Below are 9,766 nucleotides of genomic sequence, written 5' to 3'. Positions count from 1 at the left end.
GTTTGCTATTGGCACGGTAGCGCGCCTGGCATGGTTGGCATTCCTTGGCGCGGAGACGTGGCTAGAATGGTTTTCCATTGGCACGGTGGCGCGGCTGATATGGTTGGCACTCCTTGGCGCGGAGACGTGGCTGGCATGGTTTGCCATTGGCACGGTGGCGCGGTTGGCATGGTTGGCATGCCTTGGCGTAGAGACGTGGCTGGCATAGTTTTCCATTGACATGGAAAGTCGAACAACCTATTTTAATAGAAGATTGGGTCTTTCAAATAAGAAGTTTTATTCAAAGATGTGAAGCCGCAAGCGGGATGTTAATTTGGCGAAACCCTAACTTCGCCATGAATTCAAAGAAGATAAAAATGAGTCTGCAAAGCATCAAGACGACTACACAACAAAGAGAAACAATAAAAAGGAGAAACTGGTCATCGAAAGAAGATGCACGAGTTGCCTACGCCTCTGTCAGAGCTCTTTCAAGAATTTTCCCCAACAATCTCTCGGGAAATAAAGGTTCCATCCACAAGTCGCGTCAGCAGTAGCAACCTCAACATCCCATCCAGAAATCGTCTCAGCAGCAACAACATTTGTCCCCTTCCCGACGTCCGCTTCAACAACCGGCCCAACATATGCCACCATGACTCTCCCAATGTCACCGACAACAGTTTCGCCATCTACTCTGAAAGTTGTTTCAGTTTCATCAACCGCAGCGTCATCTTCCTCGAAAGTCTTCTCAGCGACATTTTGAGGAGGATTTCCCAATTCATATGCATCAGAATCAAGGATAATGACACTGTCTTGGACATGGAATTTATGTTGGATTTCCCCTAAAAGTTTCACAAACTCAGTCTTCCGCCGTTTCAACCGAGAAGCGAACCATTCAACCCTAGCACTGGGTCGCGAAGAATTTTTGTTGCATTGAAGCCTCTTAACGCACTGGGGTGCTTCGTCATCTTCCCACTTCTCCTCCATGTTCACCGAAGCCAAGAAGGTATGAACACGCATCCGCACTTCGCCTAGATAGGTAGAAGGTATGTCCTGAATAATTTCGCCAACTTCACGGAACAGAGATTCAATTCTATCTAATGCCTCCTCATGTGAAGAAAACTGGTTTTCGCCGATTCCAAAGCTTCTCTCCGAAGAGTTAGAGCTATGACTGTCACTGGAAGATCCCATTATGCGCTATAAAACCAGGGGGGTAAGTTTTCACCTATCTACACCAGCAACCTACATAAGAAAGAAGACAAAATGGGAAACAAGGAGAAAACACGAGAGGATACCTGTAAAGAGGATGGGAATGATTTCAGGACGACCTGTGCGAACGAAGGATTCAAGATCATCTCTTATATCCAGCAGAGCGATGAATTCCCGAAAAGGAAAGCCTTCTACTAGCTGTGAATTAAGGCGTGACATCAGGTTTTTAACTAAACCCTAATATAATTAGGGTTTGGTGGGAAAACGTGGAAGTACGTGTCTGAGACACACTTGCCCGCGTTGTTGCTTCTCTACCGCCAGCACCGAGACTTGAAAGCAAAACCGGAAACGTAACATGAGGAGAAGGAGTAACGCCCCCTTTTATGGGCATAACACTTTCGGAATTTGAATAAGGGAAAGATCCCCTATTTTAACTACACAAGAAAAGAGGCAACCAGACCCATAATAGCAAGTTGCGCGGCGCCAACAATCCGCGCCACGCCAAACGAACGTTGTACCAAGCAGCCAGCGCCATGCCATGACAAAGACATGCCAAGCAGTCCGCGCCACGCCAAGTCCCTGCCACACTGAGCCCAATCCAACGTCCAAGTCTAAACCACGTCTGAGCCAATACAGCGCCTTCGGCTTCTTTCCAAGCCGCACGATATCTGCGGCTCCCATTCCAAGCCGATCCAGTGCTAACGGCTCCAAGTCCAAGCCGACCAATGCTGACGGCTAATCCCGAGTCGATCCAATGCCAGTGGCTTTTACTTCACATCAAATCTACATTAGAGGCTCTGTCCCATCCCAACCTGCAGTACCACGAACAGAATTCACGCAAAGCCGGCAAATACGAGGATCAGGAATTCTTCTTACTTCCCGAAAAAGATTAGATGGACTTTCCTAACCATCTTGCATTATTTACGTTTCGCTTCTGTCCTTGTCTGTCACCATCTCATGCTTAGCTCGCAACAATGTCCCTGTTCCGAGCTAAGCAGGGGACTTAATGTTGATAGTGGTTTTTAGCTTAGGGTTAAAATCATAAAACTCTAGTCAAACAGTGACGTCACAGAACTTGAGTAATAATGCCTCCACCAAGAGCATTTACTGAACCCTTTAATATGTCTGTGAGAAAATTACCAGAGTACCTTTTTTTTAATGCTAATTAGGGTTTCGATAGGACAAACTCTAATTTCCACACTACATGTGTCAATAGCATGTCGTGCCAACCACACCTTCGCGCCAAGGCATGCCAACCATGCCAGACGCACTACATGTGCCAATGGCATATCGTGTCAGCCACATCTCCTTCCCAAGGCATGCCAATCATGTCAGCCGCACCACATGTGTCAATGGCATACCGTGCCAGCCACATCTCCGCGCCAAGGCATGCCAACCATGCCAGCCGCACTACATGTGCCAATGTCATGTCGTGCCAGCCACACCTCCGCGCCAAGGCATGCCAACAATGCCAGCCACATCTCCGCGCCAAGGCATGCACCCATGCCAGCCGCACCACATGTGCCAATGGAATGCGGTGCCAGCCACACCTCCGCGCCAAGGCATGCCAACCATGCCAGCCGCACCACATGTGCCAATGGCATGCCGTGCCAGACACACCTAAGCGCCAAGGCATGCCATTCATGCAAGCCGCACCACATGTGCCAATGGCATGCCGTGCTGATTAAAGATTTTTCGTGGTTGTAGTAATGAGGTTCAAACTCTCAGACTTGTGAAGATTCAATTTAAAGATTTAATAAAATTATATACAAAATTATTAACAATGGGTGCGAGAGGTAACAAAGACACTAGATTCCACTATTATGCAAAATTGAATGATAAATATTTCAAAACTCTATTCAATTCTTAAGTCCTTTTTTATCTTTAATTCACTATCAATCATACAGATTCTCAAACATTATTTGCAAACCTTAAGCATAGATTATCAAGAGATTAAACCAAGCATAACCTATCAAACTGAATAACAAATAATTAAGACAATCATTCAAACAATTTAAAACTCTGCAAAAGCAGCGATTAGGTGAATTATATAATTAAATAAAATAGTTACCCATTTATGTTGCATGAATAGCTTCCTCCATTGCCTTGGTTACGAGGGAATTAGCTCATCATAGTATAAATGCTCTCAAAATAATTTATTATGGCTCGAAAATGGTTTACAAATGATGAGAAGAAGAGAAAATGGTGTAAACTGTAATCTGCGACGCACAAAAAGCGTCACAGAATGAACGATAAATGACAAGTGCTGTTGCTGTTTAGACTGTGCTGCGACCCACGGCTGTGCGTCTTAACACTGTTCATAAACGACTGTCCTTGCGAGTCCGTTCTTCGTGTTCTTGGTGTTCTTCATCATCAGCAGCAGCAGCAACAGAGTTTCATCAACTCTTGATTTCTGCTTCTCTGGCCCTCCTATCGACTCCCCAAACTCTCGACAACCCTTCTAGGACTCATGTATCTCCTATTTATACATTCCAGGCGCATCAAATCTCGCCATTAATTCCTCAAAATTTTCACAGTAAAGGAAAATTATTCTTGGGAATAATTTCTTATTTTCTTTCTCTGCATGCGTTAATTGTCTTGATAATTTCCAAAATCTATTGATATGCAACCTAGGAGAATATCTGCACTTAACTTCCACAACCCATGCATCATCTTTACGTAATTTTCTTTCCAAGTTTAACCGGTATCTCTTCTTTCCTGCTTTAATCGAGAATCAATTATCTGGCAAAATTTGATCGATCCCAACCACCACAATATCTTCTTATATCCATATCACATATACCCATTAAGTTTCAGCGATTTAATATCCTTATAACACCTTCAAAAATCGATTGGAAAATCTACCAGTGTATAAAGAAAATTTCCCGCAAAAATTTATTTTTGAATTTGAGAAGAAGGGTGCCCCTTAACCAGAGCTGGGGTGCGAATAACAATTGGGGTGGAAATAGTAATTTTTCTGGGTTCCTCAAGCACATTTATGGGGCGTTTCCGGTGCATTTCTGGGGTGCCTTTAGTAATTTTCTCCGGGGTGTAAAACACCACTTTTTTAGCCCATTTCGCCGCAAGGGCTTATTTCTCTAAAAACATCTACAAAAACACAAAATAACAAAATAAGTACTTAATCGAGTCTAACAATACAGAATATTGAGAACAAAATAGACACATAAATGCGTCTATCAAATACCCCCAAACTTATTATTTGCTAGTCCTCGAGTTATTATCAAAACTAAAAAATAAAACCGAGTTAATCTCGGGTGGGTTTAACAGAGGTGTACCCACAAAGACCATGACTTCTAATTGGTCACAAGTATCCAAAGAGGTATGAGGACATACATATTCTCAACCTATCTCCAAGTAACTAGAATGCCAGAGAAATTAAAGGTGTCAGCTGTAAAGCTGACTGAAGAAAAGGGTAGACACATCCGCACGACTGCTAGATAAAGAGATATCCGCTACACAGCTAGATAAACATTGTAAGATGCGTCTGCTGCTTTACAGATGGATAAGATTAGGAGAGAGATAAAGCTGAGAGGGACATCTGCTACACAGCAGGACTAATTACGTGTGATGAGTTAAACCAGTGCTATAAAGATCTTGTGCCAGATTGAAAGCAGACTAACAAAGCAACCAAAATGCATCTTTCTTCGACTCTCTCACAGTGCTTAGTAGAAATAACGTCTTCTTCGGTCTTCAACTGTTGATGATAAACTCTCGAACCTCATAGAACCTTGACAATTAACTCTTCTCTTTGATTTCTTGCTTGGCTTATAAATTTATTCTTCCCTATGGCCTTATTGAACAAAAAGAACCTAATGATGTTTTTTTTTTTTTTCAATTTTCATTTTTTTTTTCATTTTTTTTTACAAGACAATTTACATGGCCATGAGAGAAGGACTTTAGAACTTGGATCTTCACAACTTGTGATGTCTTGGTATCATGAACTTCAACAACTTATATCATTTGCTCTTGTAACTTCTTGTAACTAAGTCTTAAACTTTGATTTTTGAATTATTCTTTTCTATTGTTGCTTCTAAACCTTAAACGTCTTCAACTTTTTCATAAATTTTGATGTCACTCCGCTTGTTGATGATGATAAGTTTCTACTGAGAGAGTCGTAATCCAGTAACTAAGACTACATTGTGAGGTTTCTCTGTCTTTCTGGCATTTCCTTCTGACCTACTTGCCTTTCCATCATGGATGGTTAGGTCCATCACGGTTACCCTCTAAAAGGAACAAGTTCTCTCCTGAATTTCAAGGATCTCAATGTCTTTTTCTCTAATGTCTCAATAGGTTGTTATCTCTAGCATTCCAATTTCTATCTTTTCGGTAAGAAACAGTATGTAAACTTAGCTAACCGGGTACTATGTGACGCTAGAAGTTTCAAAAATGCGACTAAAATGTTTCTCCCATACCCCCAAACTTAAATCTAACATTGTCCTCGATGTTCTAAAGATAAAATTAAAAGCATGAACAAGGAGAAACTGTTACCAATGAAGATAAACGTTGCAATCCAGTTAAAGAAACTGTTACGACGGATGAATAAACCGTCGTCGTTTCCCTGTTCTTCACGAGCAGCAGGAGCAGCAGCAACAGAGTTCTGAAAACTCTTGATTCACGCCTCCTGAGCTCTCCTCTCGACCCCAAACTCTCGACAACCCTTCTAGGACTCATGTATCTCCTATTTATACATTCCAGGCGCATCAAATCTCGCCATTAATTCCTCAAAATTTTCACAGTAAAGGAAAATTATTCTTGGGAATAATTTCTTATTTTCTTTCTCTGCATGTGTTAATTGTCTTGATAATTTCAAAAATATGTTGATATGCAACCTAGGAGAATATCTGCACTTAACTTCCACAACCCATGCAACATCTTTACGTAATTTTCTTTCCAAGTTTAACCGATATCTCTTCTTTCCTTCTTTAATCGAGAATCGATTATCTGGCAAAATTTGATCGATCCCAACCACCACAATATCTTCTTATATCCATATCACATATACCCATTAAGTTTCAGCGATTTAATCTCCTTATAACACCTTCAAAAATCGATTGGAAAATCTACCAGTGTATAAAGAAAATTTCCCGCCAAAATTTATTTTTGAATTTGAGAAGAAGGGTGCCCCTTAACCAGATCTGGGGTGCGAATAGCAATTGGGGTGGAAATAGTAATTTTTCTGGGTTCCTCAAGCACATTTCTGGGGCATTTCCGGTGCATTTCTGGGATGCCTTTAGTAATTTTCTTCGGGGTGTAAAACACCACTTTTTGAGCCCATTTCGCCGCAAGGGCTTATTTCTCTAAAAACATCTACAAAAACACAAAATAACACAATAAGTACTTAATCGAGTCTAACAATACAGAATATTGAGAACAAAATAGACACATAAATGCGTCAATCAAATAAGTTGAATTGAGGCGAGGGAAGCTCAGTGGAGATTTGATACCCAAGGCCTCACCGCAGTACAAGGCGGCGCAGTCACGCAATCAACTCACAGAAACCGTCATGAATTTCGAAGTATGCTAAAAGAATAACCAATATCCTTCGAAAAATTTTCCTAACAAGCTCGATACCCTATAGGTATCTTTCTAATCAGATTTTAAAGCTTGGGTTCGCGTTAGGTTTTGTTCTTCTAAAGCGGGCAAGAAGGGAACGGTGATGAAATCCGAACCCTTATCTTGTTTAGGCCAGGCCTTGCCCTTTACTAGGAAAATAAAGACAGTCTGGTTCGTCCTCAAACAATTATCACCTTAAGGCATACAGTAACTCGCTTGCAGGGGATTCGCGAGTGTTTCGGTTGGACTTACCTCCCGTACCAGACGGGGGATGAACCGTTGTCGTCGACTCGGGCCACGACTCATATGCCGTGTACGAACCCGAGGGGCCGAGACGATATAATAATCGTCGTCCTTCCCTGCACACAGTTTATATAATATTTTTTTTAATAATACCCTTCCGTAGGGTTAAAAAAAGAATAAAGTCCGATTGTCCAGAATAAAGTCCAAATAAAAAGTCCAAAAATTATGAAAATTATGAAAAATAAAGCTTATTTACAAATCCTAAAAAAAAAATTTATGTCTTTTTTTCTTATCTTTTAGCTTTAAGTTTTTTGTTCCCAAGTCCTTAGTATTCCACTTCGAACCTGTAAATCAAAGACACAAAAAGAAACGTAAAAAAGAACAAATAATAGTAAAAAAAAATAAATAATAAAAACCTAAAAATTCTACCTAAGCACAAATCCGCGTCGGCGGCGCCAAAATTATTATTGATTTTTCGTGGTTGTAGTAATGAGGTTCAAACTCTCGGACTTGTGAAGATTAAATTTAAAGATTTAAAAAAATTATATACAAAATTATTAACAATGGGTGCGAGAGGTAACAAAGACACTAGATTCCACTATTATGCAAAATTGAATGATAAATATTTCAAAACTCTATTCAATTCTTAAGTCCTTTTTTATCTTTAATTCACTATCAATCATACAGATTCTCAAAAATTATTTGCAAACCTTAAGCATAGATTATCAAGAGATTAAACCAAACATAACCTATCAAACTGAATAACAAATAATTAAGACAATCATTCAAACAATTTAAAACTCTGCAAAAGCAGCGATTAGGTGAATTATATAATTAAATGAAATAGTTACCCATTTATGTTGCATGAATAGCTTCCTCCATTGCCTTGGTTACGAGGGAATTATCTCATCATAGTATAAATGCTCTCAAAATAATTTATTATGGCTCAAAAATGGTTTACAAATGGTGAGAAGAAGAGAAAATGGTGTAAACTGTAATCTGCGACGCACAAAAAGCGTCACAGAATGAACGATAAATGACAAGTGCTGCTGCTGTTTAGACTGTGGTGCGACCCACGGCTGTGCGTCTTAGACACTGTTCATAAACGATTGTCCTTGCGAGTCCGTTATTCGTGTTCTTCATCATCAGTAGCAGCAGCAACAAAGTTTCATCAACTCTTGATTTCTGCTTCTCTGGCCCTCCTATCGACTCCCCAAACTCTCGACAACCCTTCTAGGACTCATGTATCTCCTATTTATACATTCCAAGCGCATCAAATCTCGCTATTAATTCCTCAAAATTTTTACAGTAAGGAAAATTATTCTTGGGAATAATCTCTTATTTTCTTTCTCTGCATGCGTTAATTGTCTTGATAATTTCCAAAATCTGTTGATATGCAACCTAGGAGAATATCTGCACTTAACTTCCACAACCCATGCAGCATCTTTACGTAATTTTCTTTCCAAGTTTAACCGATATCTCTTCTTTCCTGCTTTAATCGAGAATCAATTATCTGGCAAAATTTGATCGATCCCAACCACCACAATATCTTCTTATATCCATATCACATATACCCATTAAGTTTCAGCGATTTAATCTCCTTATAACACCTTCAAAAATCGATTGGAAAATCTACCAGTGTATAAAGAAAATTTCCCGCCAAAATTTATTTTTGAATTTGAGAAGAAGGGTGCCCCTTAACCAGAGCTGGGGTGCGAATAGCAATTGGGGTGGAAATAGTAATTTTTCTGGGTTCCTCAAACACATTTCTGGGGCGTTTCCGGTGCATTTCTGGGGTGCCTTTAGTAATTTTCTCCGGGGTGTAAAACACCACTTTTTTAGCCCATTTCGCCGCAAGGGCTTATTTCTCTAAAAACATCTACAAAAACACAAAATAACACAATAAGTACTTAATCGAGTTTAACAATACAGAATATTGAGAACAAAATAGACACATAAATGCGTCTATCAAATACCCCCAAACTTATTATTTGCTAGTCCTCGAGCAAAACTAAAAAATAAAACCGAGTTAATCTCGGGTGGGTTTAACAGAGGTGTACCCACAAAGACCATGACTTCTAATTGGTCACAAGTATCCAAAGAGCTATGAGGAGATACATATTCTCAACCTATCTCCAAGTAACTAGAATGCCAGCGAAATTAAAGGTGTCAGCTCTAAAGCTGACTGAAGAAAAGGGGAGACACATCCGCACGACTGCTAGATAAAGAGATATCCGCTACACAGCTAGATAAACATTGTAAGATGCGTCCGCTGCTTTACAGCTGGATAAGATTAGGAGAGAGATAAAGATGAGAGGGACATCTGCTACACAGCTGGACTAATTACGTGTGATGAGTTAAACCAGTGTTAGAAAGATCTTGTGCCAGATTGAAAGCAGACTAATAAAGCAACCAAAATGCATCTTTCTTCGACTCTCTCACAGTGCTCAGTAGAAATAACGTCTTCTTCGGTCTTCAACTGTTGATGATAAACTCTCGAACCTCATAGAACCTTGACAATTAACTCTTCTCTTCGATTTCTTTCTTGACTTATAAATTTATTCTTCCCTATGGCCTTATTGAACAAAAAGAACGTAATGATGTTTTTTTTTTTTTCAATTTTTTTTTTTTTTTTTTTTTTTTTTTTTTTTTTCATTTTTTTTTGTTTTTTACAAGACAAAAATTTACATGGCCATGAGAGAAGGACTTTAGAATTTGGATCTTCACAACTTGTGATGTCTTGGTATCATGAACTTCAACAACT

Source organism: Papaver somniferum, chromosome 5 (assembly GCF_003573695.1).
Source record: "Papaver somniferum cultivar HN1 chromosome 5, ASM357369v1, whole genome shotgun sequence".
Classification (NCBI taxonomy): domain Eukaryota; kingdom Viridiplantae; phylum Streptophyta; class Magnoliopsida; order Ranunculales; family Papaveraceae; genus Papaver; species Papaver somniferum.
The sequence above is the reverse complement of the archived record's forward strand: the minus strand, read 5'-3'. Positions refer to the sequence as shown.